This window comes from Rattus norvegicus, chromosome 17 (assembly GCF_036323735.1).
Source record: "Rattus norvegicus strain BN/NHsdMcwi chromosome 17, GRCr8, whole genome shotgun sequence".
Taxonomy (NCBI): domain Eukaryota; kingdom Metazoa; phylum Chordata; class Mammalia; order Rodentia; family Muridae; genus Rattus; species Rattus norvegicus.
In genome coordinates this window covers 10,805,997-10,829,316 of record NC_086035.1, presented here as the reverse complement: position 1 = coordinate 10,829,316, position 23,320 = coordinate 10,805,997, and the positions used below count along the sequence as shown (strand labels likewise).

The window sequence follows — 23,320 nt, the reverse complement described above, 5'->3', positions numbered from 1 at the left end:
ATAACGTAGTCTACTATATAAACAAACTCAAAGATAAAAACACATGATCATCCCATTAGATGCTGAGAAAGCATCTGACAAAATTCAACACCCCTTCATGGTAAAAGTCTTGGAAAGATCAGGAATTCAAGGCCCATACCTAAACATAGTAAAAGCAATATACAGCAAACCAGTTGCCAACATCAAACTAAATGGAGAGAAACTTGAAGCAATCCCACGAAAATCAGGGACTAGACAAGGCTGCCCACTCTCTCCCTACCTATTCAATATAGTACTCAAAGTCCTAGCCAGAGCAATCAGACAACAAAAGGATGTCAAAGGGATACAAATTGGAAAGGAAGAAGTCAAAATATCACTATTTGCAGATGGTATGACAGTATACTTAAGTGACCTCAAAAATTCCACCAGAGAACTCCTAACCCTGATGAACAACTTCAGCAAAGTGGATGGATATAAAATTAACTCAAACAAGTCAGTAGCCTTCCTCTACTCAAAGGATAAACATGCTGAGAAAGAAATTAGGGAAATGACATCCTTCACAATAGCCACTGATAATATAAAATACCTCGGTGTGACTCTAACCAAGCAAGTGAAAGATCTGTATGACAAGAACTTCAAGTCTCTGAAAAAAGAAATCGAAGAAAGATCTCCCATGCTCATGGATTGGCAGGATTAATATTATAAAAAAAAATGGCCATCTTGCCAAAAGCAATCTATAGATTCAATGCAATCCCCATCAAAATTCCAACTCAATTCTTCATAGAGTTAGAAAGAGCAATTTGCAAATTTATTTGGAATAACAAAAAACCCAGGACATCGAGAACTATCCTCAACAATAAAAAAAAAAAAAAAACCAAAAACAAACAAACTTCTAGGGAAATCACCATCTCTGACCTCAAGCTGTATTACAGAGAAATAGTGATAAAAACTGTATGGTATTGGTACAGCGACAGGCAGGTAGATCAGTGGAACAGAACTGAAGACCCAGAAATGAACCCACATGCCTATGGTCACTTGATCTTTGACAAAGGAGCTAAAACCACCCAGTGGAAAAAAGCTACCATTTTCCACAAATGGTACTGATTCAACTGGAGGTCAGCATGTAGAAGAATGCAAATTGACCCATTCTTATCGCCCTATACAAAGTTCAAATCCAAGTGGATCAAGGACCTCCACATCAAACCAGATACACTCAAACTAATAGAAGAAAAAGTGGGGAAGAGCCTCAAACACATGGACACTGGGGAAAATTTCCTGAACAGAACACCAATGGCTTATACTCTAAGATCAAGAATCGACAAATGGGACTTCATAAAATTGCAAAGTTTCTGTAAGGCAAAGGACACTGTTATTAGGACAAAATGGCAACCAACAGATTGAGAAAAGATCTTTACCAATCCTACATCTGATAGAGGGGTAATATCCAATACAAAGAACTCAAGAAGTTAGACTCCAGAGAATCAAATAGCCATATTAAAAATGGGGTACAGAGCTAAACAAAAAATTCTCAAGTAAGGAATATAGAATGGCTGAGAAGCACCTAAAGAAATGTTCAACATCCTTAGTCATCAGAGACATTCAAATCAAAATAACCCTGAGATTCCACCTCACACCAGTCAGAATGGATCACGTAAAAAATTCCTGTGACAGCAGATACTGGTGAGGTTGTGGAGAAAGAGGAACACTCCTCCATTGTTAGTGGGATTGCAAACTGGTACAACCACTCTGGAAATCAGTCTGGCAGTTCCTCAGAAAACTGGACACAGTACTACCTGAGGACCCAGCTATATCACTCCTGGGCATATACCCAAATGATGCTTCAACATATAACAAGGACACATGCTCCACTATGTTCATAGCAGCCTTATTTATAATAGTCAGAAGCTGAAAAGAACCCAGTTGTCCCTCAACAGAGGAATGGATACAGAAAATGTGGTACATCTACACAGTGGAGTATCAAAACAATGACATCTCAGCTATCAAAAACAATGACATCATGAAATATAGGCAAATGGATGGAACTAGAAAATATCATCCTGAGTGATGTAAACCAATCACCAAAAACACACATGGTATGCATTCACTGATAAATGGATATTAGCCCAAAAGCTTGAAATTCCCAAAATACAACCCACAGACCATGTGAAGCTGAAGAAGGTGACCAAAGTGTGGATGTTTCAGTCCTTTATAGAAGGGGAAACAAAAATATTCACAGAAGGAAATACAGAGACAAAGTGTGGAGCAGAGACTGAAGGAAGGGCCATCCAGAGACTGCCTCATCTGGGGATTCAACCCATATACATACAGTCACCAAAACCCAGACAATATTGCGGATGCCAAGAAGTGCATGCTGACAGGAGCCTGATATAGCTGTCTCCTGAGAGCCTCTGCCAGAGCCTGACAAATACAGAGGCAGATGCTCAAAGCCAACCATTGGACTGAGAATGGAGTCCCCACTGGAGGAGTTAGAGAAAAGATTGAAGGAGCTAAAGGGGTTTACCAACCAACCTGAGCTCCCAGGGGCTAAACCACCATCCAAAGAGTACACACGGCTCCAGCTGCACATGTAGCAGAGGATGGCCTTGTTGGGCATCATGGGAGGAGAAGCCCTTGGTCCTGCCAAGGCTCAATGCCCCAGTGTAGGGGAATGTCAGGGTTGGGAAGCAGGAAGGGGTGGGTTGGTGGGTGGGTGGATGAACACCCTCATAGACATAGGGGGAGGAGGATGGTATGGTAAGTTTATGGGCAGGAAACCTGGAAAAGGGTTAACATTTGAAATGTAAATTAAAAAAATAACAATTAAAAAGGAAGAAAATTAAAATGCAAAACAAGAATGTATTGCATGTCAGGCTTTACTCCTGCTTTGTATGTTTTTGAATAGACACAGGTTTCTATCCATTTATCTATCTATCAGCATTCTATCTATCTATCTATCTATCTATCTATCTATCTATCTATCTATCTACTATCTATCCGTCCATCCATCCATCCATCTATCTATTATCTATCTATCTATCTATCTATCCGTCCATCCATCCATCCATCTATCTATTATCTATCTATCTATCTATCTATCTATCTATCTATCTATCTATCATCTATCTGTCTATCTCTTTACCAGATCCTCTTTCCCTCAGGTAGCACATCTGTGTGTTAGAAAAAAAGCCATAGGTATCCCCTATAGGACATAAAGTGTTCCCTCCTTCAAACACGAAAAACTCTGGGGACTGTAGACAACGCATCCAGACGGTTAGTATAAACTGTAGCACTGAAATCCATCTAAGCATCTCTTTCTCTACTTTATAACTTTCTCACATACATCAAAGCCCTGACTAAAGTCGTTCTGTGCTACCAGTCCCTCCTGACAGGCTATTTAAGCCGGTAGGCCGGTCCCCTCTGAACCTGGACTCTTCTTCCTAAATTCCCAAGAACAGCAAATGACCCAGCACTTCCTTGTCTATCTCTCACCAGATTTTGTGGTTTCCTTGGAGACAGGAACCACTTCTTCTAGCCTTGGATTAGAACTCGGTATGAGATCTGTCATGTCCAACGGAGTACCCCGTGAAACCCATGTTCCCATTATCATACACAAGTGGACAGCATGAGTGCTGGAGACCTGGGGCAGGAGACTGCTCTAAAGGAGGGCAGATGGGGAGGGTGACACGTAGCTTTCCGAGAAAAGACCCTGTCTAGTTTGCCTCTCTGTTCTTGTGACAAACATGAGGAGCCAAGGCAGCTTGAAGGGGAAAGGCTTTTATTTGAGGTAAAATGGAGGAACCTGGAAGGACCAGAGGCAGAGTCCCCAGGGACGTGCCGCTTCCTGGCTTGCTCCTCATGGCTTGCTCGACTTGCTTTCCTAGAGAACTGAGGACCACCTGCTCAGCCCACAGTGGGTTGGGCCTTCCCCTATCAACCTTCAAACAAGAGCTTGCCCCACACATATGACCACGGGACAGCCTGATGGGTTGGGTCTGATTCCTTCAGGTTCTTTCTCCCCAGGTGCTTCGAGTTGGTGTCCAGTTGACAAGAAACTAACCTCACAGCCACCAACTTATTTCACTAAGTAGATACCAGCAATAACTGTCGGCCGCACAGTGTGAGTGTTGCTACCTCTATGCATAAACTCAGAGAGAACAAGGGCGGGAGTGACAAGACCAATTTCTAAAGTCTCTAAAGTTGTCCACAGGGAGCAGTGAGGACCGACCGCTTTGCCCATCTGACCTCGTGGGTGTGTTTCTCAGTTCCCCCAGCATGTGTCTTGAACCCTAGCCTCCATTCCCACTAGTTCTCTCCTTGAAGAAGTAAAATCTCACGTCTCCTTAATACAACTGTGTCTTCAGAACTGGATCCCACTCCTTTGGGGTGGCTGTCAAAGAATTCTGAAGTCACCTGCATCCTTTGCATCCATTTGGTCACGTGTGTGACTGTTTTGGGCTCAGGGGTTCCCTGCCTATGGGGACTTACTCATCGACAGAGAAGCAGGACATCGTTGATTCGGCTGGGGAGACAACATTTTCCCGGTGGCCAAGTGGCTAGCGGCATTTCCAATTTCATTTTGCTCATGAGAAGCCGAATCTAGGAAACACCACGCAAATCCACACACTAGCATTTGTGTCAAAAGATTCGAACAGATGACTTTAAGACAAACAAAAAGAAGTGTATGCTTGGCTTTTGTTGTCAGACGTTAAAAGGACAGAATCAGACATGTCTCAGGGATGGCCAAATGAACAGTGGGGAGGGATGCTCACGGCGGAGGGTGGATGATGGACTCTTCCGTGAATCAGTCGGCCAGAGGGAGGGCACTGGAGTTTGTACTTTTAAAAATTACTTGGGTGACTTAGATGTGGATTTCTTATCGAAAACACTTACCTGGATAAATATACGTGCACATATACTATGCTTCATATATAACAAAGCAAGGAATTCGATCTAAGATCCCCAAGGTAGCTGGGAGAATTGAATGATACTCTGTGCCCCAAAGCTAGCTCGGTGTCTCTGTCAGGCTAAATTTAAAGACACACAGACAAGGCTTGGATCTTATTGAGAGAGACACAAATGAATAAAGCAAGTGGTGAGAGGGGACCCAGCCTCGCTTCCCTAGGTAAGTGCCCTAGGGAGGAAGTACACGCATATTCGGAATAATTAGAGGAAGGGAATTCTCACTCCATCATGAGTGACAAATATTGCTACTTAGGTCAGGCAAAGGCAGCTGACATGGACACAAGGAAGGAATCGGGTGGGGTTTCAAACTCAATTTCTGAGAATCTCTTCTCAACAGGGCTTCCTGAGTTTGAATTCCACCCTGCCCACACAGCCCTCGACATTGGTGCCAGTTCCCGGAGGCCATAATGGCCTTCTTGATAAAGTGGAGTCTGCAAGCTTATTCTCAAGGGATGGTAGATTACAGGAGATGATTTGGTAAAGTGGTTTTTCATACCAGACCTCTGAATACCAACCTGCAGGCATCCGTGCTAGCACTCCGAGCCTGTCCATGCCATTCACTTCTCTGTGGCTTCTTCTAAAATGGAGGGGTATTATAATACATGTTTGTTGTGTGCGGGTCCCAAAGGCTCACATGCTGGAGGCTCCCTCCTGCCTGGGGATACTAATCTCTGAGAGGTGATTGGATTCTGAGGACTGTGACTCAGAATTAATCCACTGGTGGATTTATCACCTGATGGTGTTATTGATAAATGATTGAAAATGTGAGTCCTGGCTGGTAGGAGGAGGAGAAGGCCATGGGGCTTGCCCACGAAGGGTGTGTCTTGTCCCTGGCTTCTTGCCCATCAAGTGGTGAACAGCTTTGCTTGCTATCTCTTCCGCTCTTCCGCTTTGCCTCCAAACAGTGGAGGCAGACCACCGTGCTCTCATACAATAAGCTAAGATATTGTTTCCTAGAATTGGTTTTCCTAAGGTACTTTGCCATTAGCTGAAAAGCTGACTAGTGTAGTGTGTCAGGGGTACTTATGAAGCTTAAATATAACCAATACACATGAAATATCCAGTTCAAGATCTGGTGCACAGGCAGTCCTAGGTGCACATCCAGTAGTCATGTGGCGTAACCGTTCTGCAAAGTGCTCAGGGCACGGTAGCTCATAGTGGACATTCTGATTCCTCCTCTCCTGTGTTTGCTTGGATGGAAAGGTATCCTGGGGCACGGAAGCTCAGGAACCACACAGCTCTGAGAGGAAGTCTCCTCAGCCGAGACCTTATAGCTCAGGGGAGGGGATCCCTCATTAACCTGAGGAGGCTCAGCCCAGCCCTATCTCTTCCCTTCTTGGCTTCTTCTGATGAGTTACACCAGGCGGCAAATCTCACAAGAGAGTTTCCTGGAGGGTCCAGAGTGTGGAGGGACAAATCCAGGGATGGCTGCCCTCTGCTCCCAGGAGCAGACATCGAGGAATTGGACAAAGGGTGGGGCTTATATAGGATTTTTTAAGGGGTGGAGCTTTTCAGGGCAGGGATTTCCAGATTGAGCATTAGTGAGACTTCAAGTCCTGAGCTTGGGGAGCTCAGTCAGGGACTGGTGGATTTTCATGCTCAGGCATTGGTGGATTTTTGTGGGAAGCTCAGGGATTGGTGGTTTTTTTCATCCCCCTTTCCATGCATTGGGTCCATGGGTCAGGATGGGAAGTCCTTCCTGGCTGCAGGCGACTTTGACTGAGGCACCGACTCTGTGGGGATGCTCTGAGAGGCTGGGGAGGAGGTGCCGCCACTAGGGACAGCTCCCGTGGTGGTACCTCGTGAAGGCTGTAGGCTGTAGGTTGTAGGTAGGAAAGGAGATGCACCACAGTGGAGAGATCCTATGGTGGCTGTAGGCTGAGGAGGTGTCCTGGTGGATTTGACAGGAGCCATTATTTTGACAGCATCTGTAGGGATGTTTTACAGCAGTTGTAGGCTGGGGTAGGAAGGAGGGGGTCAGGTGACACTTTGATGGCTTTTGCAGCATGCAGCTTTGGGGCTACAGGGAATTCCTCTTCAAATCTAACCCACACAGTTCTGACTGAAACGCAGTGTGGGGACTAGGCAAGAAGGTCCGGAACTTGCCTACTCAAGCCGGATGTCTGACAGGAGGATGCTTCCACTTGCTCCAGCAGAGGTCCTGACCATCATGAACAACAATCTGACAGGAGTTCCTTCTGAGGGAGACTCAGGCCCATTCTCAGAAGAGAACTTAACTGGCCCCTCTATTCCATGTGTTGGGGACCCAGCATATGCAACGGCATTACTAAATGGGGCTGGCACAGCGTGGTGAGAATATGGACTTACATGGTTCATACAAATGGGCAGCTCAGTTATGCATGTGAGCGAGCTTCGTGCATGCTGGAAGTAGGCGGGGCTGAAGCCTGGAAAGGCCACAGACAGACAATCCTTGTCCCTCGAGCCAAACTCACCGAGGGGTAGTCGAGAATGGCGACTAAAATGCCTACAGCCGGTTTCTCTAACTCTGGAACATTGAGATGGGCAAGGAAGTGACCTGCCCAAAGTCAGGGCCATTCTGGAGCCGAGTGCCAAGGCCTGGTCTGTCTTACTGACAAATCCCTGTACAGCTCATTGTGGTGGGGAAGGCTGCAGTGGAGCCTGCTGGCCGTGGGCACTTACCCACTGGTGCAGTGGCGAGCTGCCTTCTGTCTACTTAAGCCTGCAATAGCAAATTCTGTCCAAGGCATCACCAAAGAAGTCTTATTGATCACTAAAGAAACATATGATCTCTGAAAATAATTGGAAAGTGACAGAATTTCCCGGTACACAGGTGTAGAGTTGAGTTCATCCTGAATTTCCAGAGGGAACTTGGAGAGCAAGAATGGTGACACAGAAAAGAAAATTAATGGCTTAGGATGGCCAGCCTGGAAAGCGGGGGCAACAGACCCTCACTGGGCATTTGAGAGGGCATAGTGAAATCTGGGCTTCCTCTTTGCAGGTGTGCGTGCGTGTGCGTGCGTGTGCGTGTGTGTGTGTGTGTGTGTGTCTGTGTGTCTGTGTGTCTGTGTGTCTGTGTGTGTGTGTCTGTGTCTGTGTGTCTGTGTGCACACGCGCGTTCATGTGCATGAGAGCACGCATGCGCATGTATGCCTGTGTGTCATAAGGAGCTCCTAAGCCTGCACTTTGAGTCCTTCACCAACACTGCTCTTTTTGTCTCTTGGTTTTGGGAGCAGCAGATTCATAATTTAATATGTCAATGTCCATGGAGATGGAAATCCGAGCTGGAGTTTAAACCTAGCCACAGAGCTGTGTGTAATGCAGGGCCAGGGAGGCTGCTCACAGACAGCAGGTGGGGAGAGCCGTTTTGTTTGTTTTGTTTTAAATCGAAGTGTCTTCTGGGGGTGGGGGTTTTCCTTGACTGCAATCCGTTTCCCTGAGCTGCTCCCCGCGCCCAGAGCTGTTGCCTCGCGCCGCTCCGGAAGTTCCATTTTCACGTCTAATTGCTTTTCTTCTCTGTCATTTTCCAAATTAGACAAGAAGTAAGCATATTTTAAGACTGTTTCCCCCCGCTTTTTGTCTAGTTAGTTGAAAGGAAAGAGCCTAAACTTTGGGGGAGACACCGGTCTTGGGCAAGGATCGTCTCTGCCCCGGGCCCATGAACACTATGGAGAAATGGCTGGGTTCGGATCGTAGGGGTCACGGAGACCATCTTGAGCTGGAGGCAGGAGACTTTAATATTCATCAGCAAATCCTCGGTGTGTGAAAAAGTCAGGTCTAATCTTGTAAAAAATCTCCCCTACAGGTCCTAATGGAAACTGACACCCAGGGGTTCTCTCAAGTTCCCAGCTCCTCATTCCCAAACTGACCGGGGTGTAGAGAACGCTCGCTGTACGTTTAATATCTCTAATACGAGGCTGCCTTTTTAGCCCCGGGAGAAGGATAGGTATTCATTTTCATAGATTACTTTTTAACCATTTTTTTTTTCAGAGTGGGGGCGGTGAAAGAAAACAGAGACAGCAGATGCCTCCAGCCCTTTGATCAACTGCTCTGCAGACAACCAGGCTGCCCGCTAGCACTTCTTTAACTACAACGTGCCAGGAAGAAAATGAGTGGCTTTAGCTCAGCAATTACAGTGCCTGCTGAAGGCCTGTCATCGCAGCCAGGGGGACCTGATCCCAGCAGCTCGGCTGCCCCAGAATTACAACTGCTGAGCGCAAAGTTAAATACCCCCTGGGCCGAGCAGCTTCATAGAGGCCCAGACATTCAAGCCAGTTGTCCCCTGCCCCTGAGCCGCTATAAATATGAAAAACTGAAAGCACGCATGCAGGCCTGACCCGGCGGACAGAGGGGTTGGAGAACAGGAGACAGTGACCTAATCTCCCGCCCGGGAGTCGGGAAATGCAACTGTGGCAGAAGTCTGATTTCTGGAAAGAGAACAAGGGGAGGAGGGGATGTAGCTTCTGGGCTTCCGGGCACAGCATCGATCTGACTATGCTTATGTGGGACAGTCAGATAGAAAGCATTAACTACCTATTGGTTTGGGTCAAATTTGGGGAAAGGGATGGTAGTGGTATGACTACCCGAGGCAGTTTATGTGACTCACCTAAACCCGCCTACCCAATATCTACACGAGACTCATATGCCTACTGTCTTGAGTCCTTAATCTTTGACCCCACCCCGTCCTTCTTTGCTTGGGTGCTTGGTATCTACTCTCCATAAACAACCCTGGTTCCTCCCTATCCATCTCTGTAATTACTGCTCTTTCCCCTTTGAGCCCCCTCCTTTCTTAGCTGCTTCTCAAGTGACTTTCTCTTTTCAGGGACCCCCTTCAGAAGTCCCAGGGGTACTCTGTTGTGGCCCTAGCATGTCACAGAACCTATCTGGGTCCCTTTCCACAGGGGTCTCATTCATTCGCTGTGAGCTCCTTCGAGTTTTGAGGTTTTGCTCGTGCCCTGGGTGACTAGCTTTGGTCAGATAAACAAGACAAATGGTCAGTGTTCGGAAGAGAAAAATGGAACCTCACAGACATTAGGTGGACCGGCATGCCAAAGATGAGGCTGAGGCCCAGGTCTTCCTGGGTAGGAAGCCAATCTGTCTGGAAGGGAATGCTACGTGAGAAGGTGCACTTCTCAACTAGACACTGTTCCCTGGACCATCGGGACTGGGGCAGGGGAACAAACGGGATCCAACACAGAAATCTCCAGGGGCACCCGTAAAACTTGGGCATCGAGCTTCCCGAATCAAAGTGAACGGCCGACCCAGTGCACACCATATCAGGCTCAAAAATAAAGACTAATCCGTGCTCCAGGGTCAGATGGATGCCCATTGGCTCTAAGTCGCTGAGACTTTAAGCATCTATTCTCCCTCTCTGGGCCCATTTCTCAACTCCACCCCAGGCACAGATTAGAGGTTTCTGAGGCTTATCCTAGGCCCTCTTCTTAAAACGGAGATTCAAATCCTGGCTGTGGCAGCTACATGGTAGTGTATGTATATCACAAAGTTGGCTCCTGACCTCTGTAATGGTGCTGCTGAGGCAGGTGTGTGATGAACCCTCCTACCCCAAGGCTGCCCTCCCGTTCTCTGGCAGCATCTGGCTTGAGTTCCACAGGCGACTCCTGAAGAATGTGCAGAGAGGAGCTGGTGACGAAGATCAATTGCAGACGCGACACGACATTGGTATTCTTTGGCTCCACCAGGCCGGGATGGTTGAGGGGAACTCTCATGACTTTCCATGGCTTCAGCGATGACAGCTTCTAGTAAAGTCACAGATGGCTCCAGCCGGTCCCCCTGGGGTATGGGCTTTCTATTCATGTGGGTTTTACTTTTATTCCTCTCTGCTCATCAGCAGAGACCCTTTTATTTTAAGAACAATGAGAGAGGACAGCTGGAGAACTGCTGCACTTACTTGCTGAAATTCTTTTGACATTTGCTCATTGCTCCGTAATTACATCTCCGACTCTGTCTTCTCCCACAAATTAGGGCGAGAGCTCAGTTCCAGTCCTTCACGGGCTCCTACATTTGTTGATTCACTTAAATAAGTGGTTACTTGTGCCCAAGGAGATCAGGAAGGAGGGACATTAGCTTCAATGTACCGTGTCAGGTGCTCATCCAATGACCCGAGCAGGCCCAAGTGCGCAGCACCGCACTCCTACTGCATCGAGCGCTAGCCCGGTTCACCCCACACCTATTGTGCGCCAGACATTGGCCCAAGCTCTGGATCTATCCATTGGAGCAACCTAGTCCCGAGAGCTGATGCGGGATTGGAGAACACCAAGATTAAACAATAAGTAATCAAAAATCGACATCGCCGCCGATGAAAAGGGCCAGGGAGAAAGGCGCCTTTGACCCAGAGGACAGAGGAGGCTTAGCCCGGGAAGCATGGCAGCATGGCGGGGCTTGGTGGATAAATAGTAGAAACCGTCAGTGTGCATCTGGTACTAAAAGCAGCGTTGTCAGAATGAGGAACTGAGCCAGGTACTGGTGGCTGGCGCGCAGAATCCCGGCACTCAGTGAAATGAAGCAGGCAAGGTGTGTTGAGATCAGATCACACGGGGTTTCCCGGCCCATAGCAAGGGGTCAAACGTTGGCTTTCCCATTCTACAGTCCTTATTTCTGTTTTATTACTAATTTTGAAAGGAAGAGAGTAAGACTCATAGAGGTTTACTTACTCAGCCAGCAAACATCTGCAAACACCTGCTGTGTGTTCAACTGAGGCTGCACCTATGAGTGGATGGGATGGGCTCTTTGATGTGGAACTCAAGTAAATGACAAAGGCCAGGCAGGGTCTTCTTGCTCCAAAGTCTTCACTCTTCGTTGATGTTAAGCATCTGAGACTCAGCCTGGGATAAGAGGTGCCCAGGGTTCTTCTCTAATGCTCAGAGTCTAGCTGGAATTGCCTTTTCAGTTTGTTCATGGAACCCAGACAAGTGACCTGCCACAGCCCAGTAAGAAAGAGATGGCTCCCACCCTTAAATTCCTAAAGAAGGGAGCTGACAAATGAGGATCAGGGCTGTGGCCCTGGCCAGTTATGTGACAGAAGTTCGTGGTCTGGTCACTGCTGGAGCAACTTTCAAATCTGTACTCTTGTCTCCTTCCCATCTTTGTAAATTAAGGATGGTCAAGGAGACGGCAGAAAGCCCTCTTAGAGCTTTGCTCCTGCTCAGCCGGAGACTGTGAGCAACCTGGGGTGAGACAGGAAAACATGTACCACAGAACCTGTTTCTTTGTTGCTGTTTTAGGTTCTGTTTCTTCTTCTTTTTTTTTCCCTAGGAGGTTGGGTGAGACAAGGTCACACTTTGTGGCTCAGGCTGATACATTTTTATAATGCAGTGGCTAATGAGGCCAAAGGGGATGCCTTAGCCGGCCCACGCCTAGGCATCTCCCCACCCAGGAACCAGCTATACTGTGGGTCTAGTATAAAATGAAGTTTATTTGGGGCATGGACAGAGAGGGACAGAAAAAGGGAAGAGAGAGAAAGAAGGGAAGAGGCCAGCCAGGAACATGTAGAAAGGGGAGGTGGGGAGGACAATGAGAGAGAAAGAGGCAGAGAGAGAGAGGAGATAGGGAGGGAGAGAGGGGGAGAGGGAGAGGGAGAGGGAGAGGGAGAGAGGGAGAGAGAGAGGGAGAGGGAGAGGGAGAGGGAGAGAGAGAGAGAGAGAGAGAGAGAGAGAGAGAGAGAGAGAGCGCCGGAACGCTCTAACCTGGCTGTTGCTAGTAAACTGTTGCACACCTGGCTGTTGCTAGGTAACTGTTGGGCGGAGCTAACACAGGTTCCACTTGAACTATATAGCCCAGGCTGGTCCTGAAGTGAAGGTGATCCTCCTAGATTTGCCTCCAAAGTACAGGGGTCCCATCCATGCACCATCATGTTTAACTGAACCATTGCATTTTGAGATACTCAGTTTTGGGGTGCTGCTCTTCATCGGTAGCTGAAACTTCACTGAGCGAGCCCCAGGAGGAAGGTGTAGGGTGACCTGCATTGACAGTTCTTTGAAGAGAACATATGAACAGTAGACAAGCCTATAAAGAACTGTTCGGAAGCGCCAGTCATTGCGAAGTGCCATGGAAACCACAGCAAGGTGTCACTTCGCTCCTCTTGGCCGGCTAGCACATGTCCAGGTTCTCCTGCATCGCTGTGACAGACTACCTGTTGCAACACTCTAGAGAGGAGAAGTTGACCTGGGCTGCCATTTCAGAGTGGTTTCCATTTTTCACACTAGCGAGGCACGGCGGAGCTCCTGCCAGCAGGAGTGTGTGGCAGAGGAGGAACCAGAAGGGACACTGAGAAGCAGGAGTGAGAACAGACTCCAAGGACACACACCTAGGGACCTGATTATACCAGCCGGGCCTCCTCTTCAGCAAGTTCCACAGCCTTCAAAATACTGGCCCAAGCTGGCTGCTGAGCTTTCAAAAGCTTGAGCCTGTGAGGGACATTGCAGGTTCAAACCTCGGCTGACATTTTCAGAACAGACCAGGGCGACTAGAGTAAGTACCGGTGAGGGTATGCAGAAGTGGGGACAGAGAGCCCGGCCGCTGTGGAAAGTGATGTGAATGGTCTTCAGATGCCAAAAATAGAGCTGTGAGATGGAGTAGGTACCTCGCTTCTGGTCACAAGCCAAAGGAACAGAGCCAAGACTCTTGGGGTTATCTGCGCCCCCTCATTAACACAGTACCATTCCTAAAGGCAAGGTCTGGATGGAGCCTGACTGTCCACTGATGTATGAATGGATGAATCAAGGGAGGAAACGGATGCATATGGTGTAACATCATCCTGCCTTAAAAAGTAAAGAATTCCCATGTCTTGTGGCAACATGGACAAGCAGGCTTCCGTTATATACAGTGTTACAAGAAACACTATATCCATAGGGGAGCCCTAGAATTGGATGGAGTAGAAGCTGCCTCTCAGCTGAGGGGTGGTTTCCTTCTCGTTAGATTCCTAGTGAAATTAGGAATAGATTCCTGGAGTGGTCTGAATGAGAAACATCCCCCCATAGGCTCAGGACGTTGAATGTACTCAGTACTCAGTACTCAGTACTCACAGTACTCAGTGTTCAGTGAATGTCCCCATAGGCTCAGGACGTTGAATGTACTCAGTACTCAGTACTCACAGTACTCAGTGTTCAGTGAATGTCCCCATAGGCTCAGGACATTGAATGTACTCAGTACTCAGTACTCACAGTACTCAGTGTTCAGTGAATGTCCCCATAGGCTCAGGACGTTGAATGTACTCAGTACTCAGTACTCACAGTACTCAGTATTCAGTGAATGTCCCCATAAGCTCAGGACATTGAATGAACTCAGTACTCAGTACTCACAGTACTCAGTGTTCAGTGAATGCCCCCATAAGCTCAGGAAGTTGAATCCTGAGGATGTGAGCTCTCAGCATCCTGTCTGTGCCACCATGCCACCATGCCTGCTGCTGGCTACCATGACTTTCACCACAATGGACTCTCCTACCCCTTGGGAACTGTGAGCCCGAGTAAACTCTTTCTTCTCTAAGACTCTTTCTTCTCTAAGTCGCATGGTCGTGGCGTTATATCACAGCCACAGAAAAGCAGCTGTACATTCCCAGTTTCTGCCTAGTGTCCCACAAGGTACCAGCTGGTACCACTCATAGACCACCATGTGGATGAAACATTCTCCTCTCGCTCCGAGGTGAATGGTGGACTCAGGACTGGTCAGAGGGAAATGGGTATTTCTCTGGACAGTCAATGGCGAGCACGTAACTTATCCCGAGGCTGTTGGCGCTCATTCTCAGGACTCCAGGGGCAAGGAAAGAAAAAGGCGGGCTCCCCCAACCCTACCCCTCGCCCTCCCATGCCCCTCGCCCCTCCATGCCCCGCTACATCTGAAACCCGAGAGGAGGTGAGCCTGCAGATGTTAAGTAAGTGCTGTCCTTTTACCACATGAAGAAAGACTCATAGAAAGTGAACCCTGTATCAAACAAAACCAGACCCATAGCATGGAGAAGCGGCGTGGAGCTGGATGTCTGAGGGCTGGATGTTGCTACACTGGGAAGTGTATCATTCCGGAGTGTATACTTGAGAGCCTACTGGTCTCTCCCTGTGAGGTCCGTGAAAACCAACTGCTCAGCTCCGTTGCCCTGGAGCAGAGGTGATTGACAGCCCCGCACGTTCTCCACCCCAGTCAACCCCACCCATGAGTGCCCCCAGCTTTGCTCTAGATTTGCCCAGTGGCGTGATCCCAGAATGCACTGCTGCCCCAACTCTCTATTCACGCCTCATTCTTTCCATTCCTCTGAACATTCTGGAAGCCTGACTCTTATAGTTCTGTCTCTGCGGTAGTTTCATGAGTTAATGGAACCTGGAGAGGCTGTAGGGAAGTAATCGGGATCAGATGAGGTCTCAGGAATGGGGTCTCCTAGGACGACCTCAGGGGAAAAGCTTACCGTAGCTCCCTTCCCATGTTAGTGTGTAGCACAAGGCCCCTGGCAGGCGCCAGAGCCATGCCTCCAACAGCTGTGGGCTGAACACATTACCATTACTATTTCGTTCTTTGTCACTCACTTAGTCTCGGGATTTTTGTTATGAAAAAAGAAAAATGGACTAAGGTACACGTTCACCAATTGAAAGGAATAAAATGAAGCCAAATCCCAGCCAAATCCTTCACTGCACCAGGACAGCTCTGGATTGTGCAACCCAGTAAGAAGAAGACTAACCACACTTTTAGAATGAACGTTAATTTATCTCTCCCTGTGCTCACAGCCTGACCAGATGACATTGTACAGCAGAAGCATCTGACATTTCTGAATAGGTCCCTACCCTTTTCTTCACTTTTGGAAAGGGAAGACATATCTCAGGGTGGGATGGGTTAGCATTTTCCCCTTGGCCTTTGGGCAGAAATATCTTCCTCACACCCTTTGCCACACTCAGATCCGACCTCGTCTCCTCATCTCTTCTTCCCGATCAGGTTTCCTCCTGGTGGTCTGGGTGCATTCTTCCCACTGTCTCCCAGCAGCAAGCGCATCCGACGTGCTCGAGGGTAGATTATGACTTCTCTTCAACTGGCTCCTAGGTGAGTTGCGTCATGAGAGCAAAAGACTTTTGAAACAGCACACTGCTGTGGGCTTTTATGCATGGGACGGGCACAGAGCGGGATCTGGTTTCCCTGGAGAACTGGTGGCAACCAAATGCATCCAGGGATAGCTCTGGCCTGGCCTAAAGGCATGGTCAGCTACGTGGGGCAGTGTTTACCACTGGCCCGGTCATTCCTTAAATGTACAGTGATCATTCTGGTGATCATTATGGTTGGTATGAAGTGACTTGGGCATCAGCAGAGTAAAAAAGAAATTAAAAAAAACAGGTGAGGCTTTTCAGGTTTATTGAGACATGAACAAAGGGGGGAAATAATAGGAAAAAGAAGAAGAAAGGAAGGGAAGAAATGTGGAAGGGAGAGGAAAGAAGGAAGGAGCAAAGGAAAGGAGCTAGTGAGAAAAGACAGACACAGCCACTGCGGTGGGAACCTCCACCTCATATCATATGTATTTGTTCCAAAGGTCACTGCTACTCTGCAGGTGACCCTCTTGTATGTAAGCTTGGAGCCAAGCTTCAAACCCACGTGTCTGGCTCCAGATCTAACGTTCCGGAGGCTCTAAACGTCAGGGTTGGAGCCAGTTCCCCAAGAACACAGGACACAGACTACTAACTCGGACAGAAAGTGACTGCTTACTTCCGAATTGATCCCTGGAAATGAAAAACACACCAGCCACTGTCGAGCCTCCTAGACAGGCATGGGGGCAGGGTGGGGGTTGGGGCAAGCTTCCACAGTGAGTGGAGGCGCAGGCACTGCAGGCCTGCTACGGTGGGGTGTCATGTGACCACTCACATAGATGTAATAGATGTCCACGCTTGTCCCTCGCCCGAGTGTGTGCGCATTTTGGCCCTGCGGTATAACTCCCACACAGTGACCTACCTTACCTGGTCTCTGTCCTCTTTCTGACAGTGATAATTCCTACACAGGCAGTGGTCTCATCCTTTCTCTCTAACCTCTCTCTCCTTCTAGACCCCACCCCCCATCCTGGCTTCCTCTGTCTCTGGAATCATGAACCAATCAAGTCGTTTTCACTATAGATTACTAAGTTGGTGGCCTTCTGTTTATGACTCAACACAAACTAAGGCAGAAAAAGCCCATGGCTATCACCTTTTCAAGTTCACGTCTAAGCGCTCCCAGGCCTCTACCATAGCATCCCTGTGCTGGTAACCATGACACAGCTGCTGCCCGTCTAGCCAGGGCCTGAGTACCCTGGCCCAGCTTCTTCTAGGGTCCGGTGTATCTCTGATACCTTAGAGGAGCCTCCCACAAGCCACCACGGAAGTCTCCTGCTTTTTTATTCCAGTCTACTGACACTAAGTCATTTTGTGCCCTACCTCCACAGAGATTCAATCTCTGGGCACTGAGTGGCTTCTGGGGTACCCCCATCAAACCATTCCTTCACCCTCAGTTCCGAAGCTCCAGCAAGAACCTCATATTGAGCCCCAGGGACAGACCTAGTTACCACCCCCAGCCTTGTCAGCAGAAACGCTCTCCCCTTCTCTTTTAGTAAAAACCCATGGACCCCAAACTGCCTCCCAACAGAGCCGCAGGTGGCTTGTTCTTGCCTGTCCCAAAACAGGTTCAAGCTTGTCTGGCTCCACGAGAGGGCCCAGCTCAGACGCGTACCACCAACAAGGATTAGGGATTGTTTTAAAATTACTTTTTCAAAAATCTAAACATGGGCAGGAAAAGTATTTCTTTCTGTTTTGCAAAATGGAGAGGCAAAGTTTACACAGTCACGCAAGGGACCTAAGGAGGCCCCAGCTTCTCGGAAGTCTGCCGTGTTCCTCCTGCTCCCCAGTGCTAGCTTCCGTCTCCTCTGTCAGCATTCTATTCTGCAGACCCGGCCTCTTCAGCTTGCTCGACTCTCCCCTACCTGAGCTGCCTCACCTCTGTAAGAGAAGCTGGGGCTGTGCCCCCCCCCCTTCCTAAGAGAGCTTAGGAGCTAGATGGGAGAAGTCCACCACAGTGCTCACTTCCAGCCTACAGAGCCTGCCCTCACTCCCTCAGCTCCCAGGGGATGGGCCAGCAGCAGTGACCTCTGAATGGCAATTGAAACTGTGAGCCGCTCCTCATTCTTCATTTGAGGAACTAGCCCTGAACCCTAACTTGGCACCATTAAATGAACAAGCACTGTAAAAACACATCTAATTGCATAGGACTCTTGTCAGAATTAAACAACAATGAGTATGACAGCCTTGGAAACTATGACCAATTTAATCAATTATTACTGTCACCACAAGCCTGTCACGAGGTGGCATTAGGAGCCCCAGAGCCACTGGAGGACTCCGAGAATCTAAGTTACGCCCAGCGTCCCCTGGATGCAGCGAGCATGTTTGTTTACACCAGGCTCCTGGAAGCTCAGATGAGCTCTGTCCCTTTTGCAGATGAGGGAACTTATGATCAGAGAGGTGATCCTGTAGCTCCAGCATTGCCTGGGGTGGAATGAACAGCCCCTTCTCAGCAGCATCCATTCTTACGGGTTATCAAGAGGTAAAAGAGCAGCCCAGGGTTAGGACCATGCTCATCAGACCAGACTACTTTCAAAGCGACGTGACAGAGTGAGTTATGACTCAGGGCCAAGAGGTGTGCAGCCAGCTGTGCTCCCCAGTGCTTTTTGGGCCTGGTGGAGAAATCTGATCCCACTTGTATCTCTGTGATTGCCACAGGGCCAAAGGTAGGGTTAGAAAGAGACCGCTTTGCAGACATTGGTGCCCTCTACTGGTCACGCCAAGATATGCAGCTTCAAGGGAGACTGGCGCAGGCAAATCAAAATCAACTCATAACACAGGTAAGCATCCTTCACCCTGTAATGTGTGGAACCAGAGGTATTCTGTATCTCTGTTTTTAAATTTTACTTTAGAAAAATATAGATAATAAGATATCTTAGAGATGGGGTCCAAGCCTACATGCACAAAAAAAATTGATATTTTGCACATCTTACACACATGGATGGCCAGATATTGTAGGTACTTCCAATAACATTGTGCACAAACACACGGTTTCCTGGTATAGAATTTCCCATTTCTGGCATCGGGATTTAGAACAATTTGCTCTTCTGATCTTGCCAGAAGTGGAAGTTACGTGCCATTACTTCTAAGTGGTCTCACCTTGGGCAAATGATACAGTTCCTCAGCTTCAGGTGTTGACCGGAACCAGGAACCAGGGCTCAGTTAACTCACCAGATGGATCGTGGCAGGTCAGATGAGTCTCTGTGGTTCTCTCGGGCTCCCACCCATCACAGGCTCGCAGCCACCTGATGTTAGCCCCTGCTCCCAACACCATGTCCAGTCCACACAAGACTGTGTTCAAAGGTAAGAAAGGAGTTTATGTGTCAGAGGATGCGTTTCCGGTCTTGCTATCTAGGTGAAAGTCAAGACAGGCAGAGGAAAGTGGACTGTAGACTGACTGTGTGGAGGGAAGACTGACTGTGTGTGTGTGGGAGGCGGGTAAGGAAAAGAGTTATTGATGAAGATCAAACCAATGTTTGGTCTTGTGAAGATCGAACGCCTGCTCCGTCCCTGACTAACATGCTAACGGTTTCAATGCTCAAAGCCACCTCTCAGGGTATGTACCATTGTCCCATCTCATAGTTCGAGACCTTAGACATCCCGCATAGGTGCGTGGAAAATCGTGTGACGGAATGCAGATCTGGACCGAGGCAGCCAGCTTCCACATCTATGAAAAGCCACCAATCCCTTCACCGCCCTGGAGGCAGCCCACAGGGGCCTTCACCCCATCACCCATCTGCGTCTTCCCGGTGCCGGTACAGACCTGAGACGGTGAGCGCTTCGCTAAGGATCTGGTAAACTTACGAAGACAACTTTCTGCTTCCTGGTAGGCATCTCACTGACGCCAGCCAGCACCTGCACCCACTCCAGCCACCCCATGCACGGGGAGAGTCTTTTGATTTTTTCCCACTCAGGCAGGGCCTAGGACAACCCTCTGCCCCTCTGCTGAGCTCTCTCCTTGGGACCTGGATCTTGCCCCTGCTTGGTTAGTTCTCTTCAGTTATTCAATGGAGAGGAGCTGATGTGGCAGTCATTACAGTTAAAGAAAATGCCTAGTGTTATTCCACTAACAGTTCGCAAACCATTTGATTTCATTCCTAAAATTATTCTTTACTATTTTTGACTGCTTTAATATTTATATTTACCGTGTGCATCTATAGCTGTTATAAAACACCATGACCAAGGCTCCCTGCCCCCTTGAGGCAAGAGTTTATTTGGGCTTACGGTTCCAGAGGAATAAGAGTCCATTGTGACTGGAAAGCAAGCCGCTGGCATGGTGGCCGGTGGTGGGGACTGGAAACTGAGAGGACACACCTTTAAACATGAATCAGAGAGAGTGAACCAGAAGTGATAGGAAGGGAAGGATCCATACTTCTTTGAGACAGTGTCTCATGTACTCTGTAGCCAGTAAAGATCTTGAACTCCCAATCCCCCTACGGCATTTGCCTCGAGGGTTGGGATGGAGAAAGAATATTTTAACAGCCTGTTCCAGATAGTTTTTGTATATTCTTTGTTTCACAGCATAAAATTGAAACTAATAGTTTCATATTCTAGGTTATAATCTCATGCTTGAATTGTTCCCATTGCTGTTACGTAAAACCCATCAACCTTTCTTTCATGGACTTTTCTTTTCTCCCGGTGCATAACTCTGTAAGGTCATCCACTGGTCACTTCAAAACATTGCTTCAGAGTCCTGCAGAGCTTCAAACTGTGGGCGAATTTCATTCTCTGAGGGCTACAGTTCCCATCCATTACCCCTGCATGCATCGTCTGTGATGAACACTCAGTTCTTGGGAAACCATCATATTCATGGTTGGTGGATACAGATTCTCCAAAATTCTAATGTTCACCTGAGAGAGCAAATGTTTTAAGCACTGGCCACCAATGCTGTCCTTTTCCTCTGGAGGAGACATACTCCCTTTATTGTCTCTAAAGAAAATGTCTACTGCATACTCGAGTCTGAATAGTGTCAGCTGCGTTCTCGGTGAGATGGCCGGCCACACAGGAAGGAGCTGCCTTAACACAGAAGCTGCTCTCACACTTTTTTTCCCCTCGGCATAACCGTCCTGGAAACACAATAAAATACTTAATGTGTGCATCCAGTTTTTGTTATAGAGGGTCTTAAAAGGTTGTACACTAAAGATGTAAGATCAAATACACTTTCAGAGCTCATGAAGAACCTTTTAATGAGATGCTAGTGTATCGTGCCTAGGTGCAGACATATATTATATATTTATATTACATACGCTAGGCTTGCAAAGGGCTCATGCTCATGAACCCATTCTAAGTTGACTATATCATAGGCCGAAGCACACACTGAGTCCACCTCCCCTCCTGGGTACCTTACCACAGCAGCAGCACATGCAGTCAGTGACTTGGGGCTCCCTAGGACAGCTGTGACTCACAGCTGTGGCTCACAGCTGTGGGAGACAAAGTATCCGTATGCCTATGTCTGTGTGGGGAAGGATCAAAATTCAAACTGTGAGGGTTAGTTACTACTAAATACATGTCATCTTTCTGTCCTCCTAAAATGATGCTCAAATCCCAGGTTGAACCATTCTTCAAACCTGTGGAGCATCCATACAGTCCTTGCACCCCCCCTCAAGCATATACAATCAAATATATATGCACATAGTACTTCACATGTATGACCACACAAAACCACATATGATTGTACACACATATGTCCTCAAAAAAGCCTGACCACTCATCCACATGACCACCAGACATACTGATCTATAGGATCACACACATATGACTACCCAGAGACATGCATATGACTACGCATGCATATGACCATGACACACAACTATACACACAGAAGCACGAACGTGAGACCACGCAAATACACGTGACCACCATACACAAGCACTCAGGTAACCACATGCATACATATGGTCACACACGCACGGCCGTGGAAACACATCGCTACTCACAGCAGTGACTAGGCACATATGACTCTACACATAGATTACTCATACAGCAACACATACACACCAATACCACACACATACACGTGATCACGTACGTACTACCCACCCCCACACCTGGGACCACACATACACACACCACAATATACGACTACACATACATAGGACAGAACCCATAGACACACATGACACATACTAATACTCATGTAGGTATTTCTACACCCGAAGCCAGAGCACAGAGGAGTTGTGAAGCAGTGAAAGTGACTTTAGGGCACACAGCACCTGCCTTCATTCCTGATAGAGCCTTACAAGTCTCTCCCTGCAAGAATCTTGCTCTGCCTTCCGGTGCATTTGTTGCTGTACACCAGGCATATGCTAACCTCCCCACATACACATCGATATGCTACCGCCTTGCAGGGATAGCACTGTAGCCTACTTCTGAAGAGAACATGGCCGGGCGTGGATAGCATTTCCCAGCCTGCCTTGCTCCTTGTGCTTTCCCAGCCTGCCTTGCTCCTTGTGCTTTCCCACCCTGCCTTGCTCCTTGTGCTTTCCCAGCCTGCCTTGCTCCTTGTGTTGGCTGTGTGCTGGATTCTTGCTCACAGACTGCAGGAACAACCTCAGTGCACTTCCTGAGTCAGGTGACAGTTCCTGGTGCTCCCTTCCCAGTCAATCACTGGATGCGGAGGACTTTAAGACCCTAAACCAGTGCTTCCCGACCTTGCGAATGCTGGGAACTTTTAATACAATTCTTCGTGTTGTGACTCCCAACCGCAGAGGGGTTTTGGTTGTTGTTACTTCATAACAGTACTTTTGTCGCTATTATGAATCACAATGTAAACATCTGACAGGCGGGATGTAATTTCATCGTTGCACATTGATCCAAAGGGGTCATGACCCACAGGTTGAGAAGCTCTGACTAAAAGAACCGAGGGTCATAGGACAAAAGGCATCCGGGCTCCTGAATGACAGGAGAAGAAATGGGTCCTGTCAACCAGGCCCACGCTCATGGGAAGTCACAGGAGAGAGGTTTCCCCCATTGGCACGGCGCTCCTGTTGAGTAGAATATGAATTCTAGAGTCTGCGACAACTACAAGGTCATTTTAACAGGAGGAGCCAGGGCTTGAAGGATCACAGCGGGCAGGCAGGGAGGTGCCCTCTATATAAATATGGCACTCGAGATAAAGAGACCAGTTCAGTCTAGACACCACCAGACAGCGGAGTGAGAGGAAAGTTAGGAGTGATAAGAACTAGAGTCCAGACTCTCTGCCTTCCTCACCAGAGGGACTGTGTGCTGTCCAGAGGCTAGAGGGGACTGAAGAACAAGGGTGTCACTTAATGTTCAGTCAAGAAATGGAGTAGTGTGTGTGTGTGTGTGTGTGTGTGTGTGTGTGTGTGTGTGTG

General features: G+C 48.0%; 2 long non-coding RNA genes across 9 annotated transcripts; one reads left to right on the top strand and one right to left on the bottom strand.

Annotated features, from left to right (window-relative positions):
- The first annotated feature begins 15,215 nt into the window (after positions 1–15,215).
- Positions 15,216–21,084, top strand: LOC102552119 (uncharacterized). Of its 7 annotated transcripts, none has more exons than XR_010059375.1 (6): positions 15,216–15,584; positions 15,853–15,957; positions 18,645–18,766; positions 19,104–19,289; positions 19,569–19,757; positions 20,642–21,084. It is a non-coding gene; the product is annotated as an uncharacterized LOC102552119 (long non-coding RNA). The 7 variants fall into 7 exon arrangements; XR_005495804.2 differs by having other exon boundaries at positions 19,569–19,812; XR_010059376.1 differs by lacking the exon at positions 19,104–19,289 and adding an exon at positions 18,363–18,536.
- LOC134482808 (uncharacterized) lies at positions 20,172–22,444 on the bottom strand. Of its 2 annotated transcripts, XR_010059378.1 has the most exons (3): positions 22,199–22,444; positions 21,334–21,438; positions 20,172–21,052 (listed from the first exon to the last, which is right to left on the bottom strand). It is a non-coding gene; the product is annotated as an uncharacterized LOC134482808 (long non-coding RNA). The 2 variants fall into 2 exon arrangements; XR_010059377.1 differs by having other exon boundaries at positions 21,334–22,444.
- Positions 22,445–23,320: the final 876 nt, after the last annotated feature.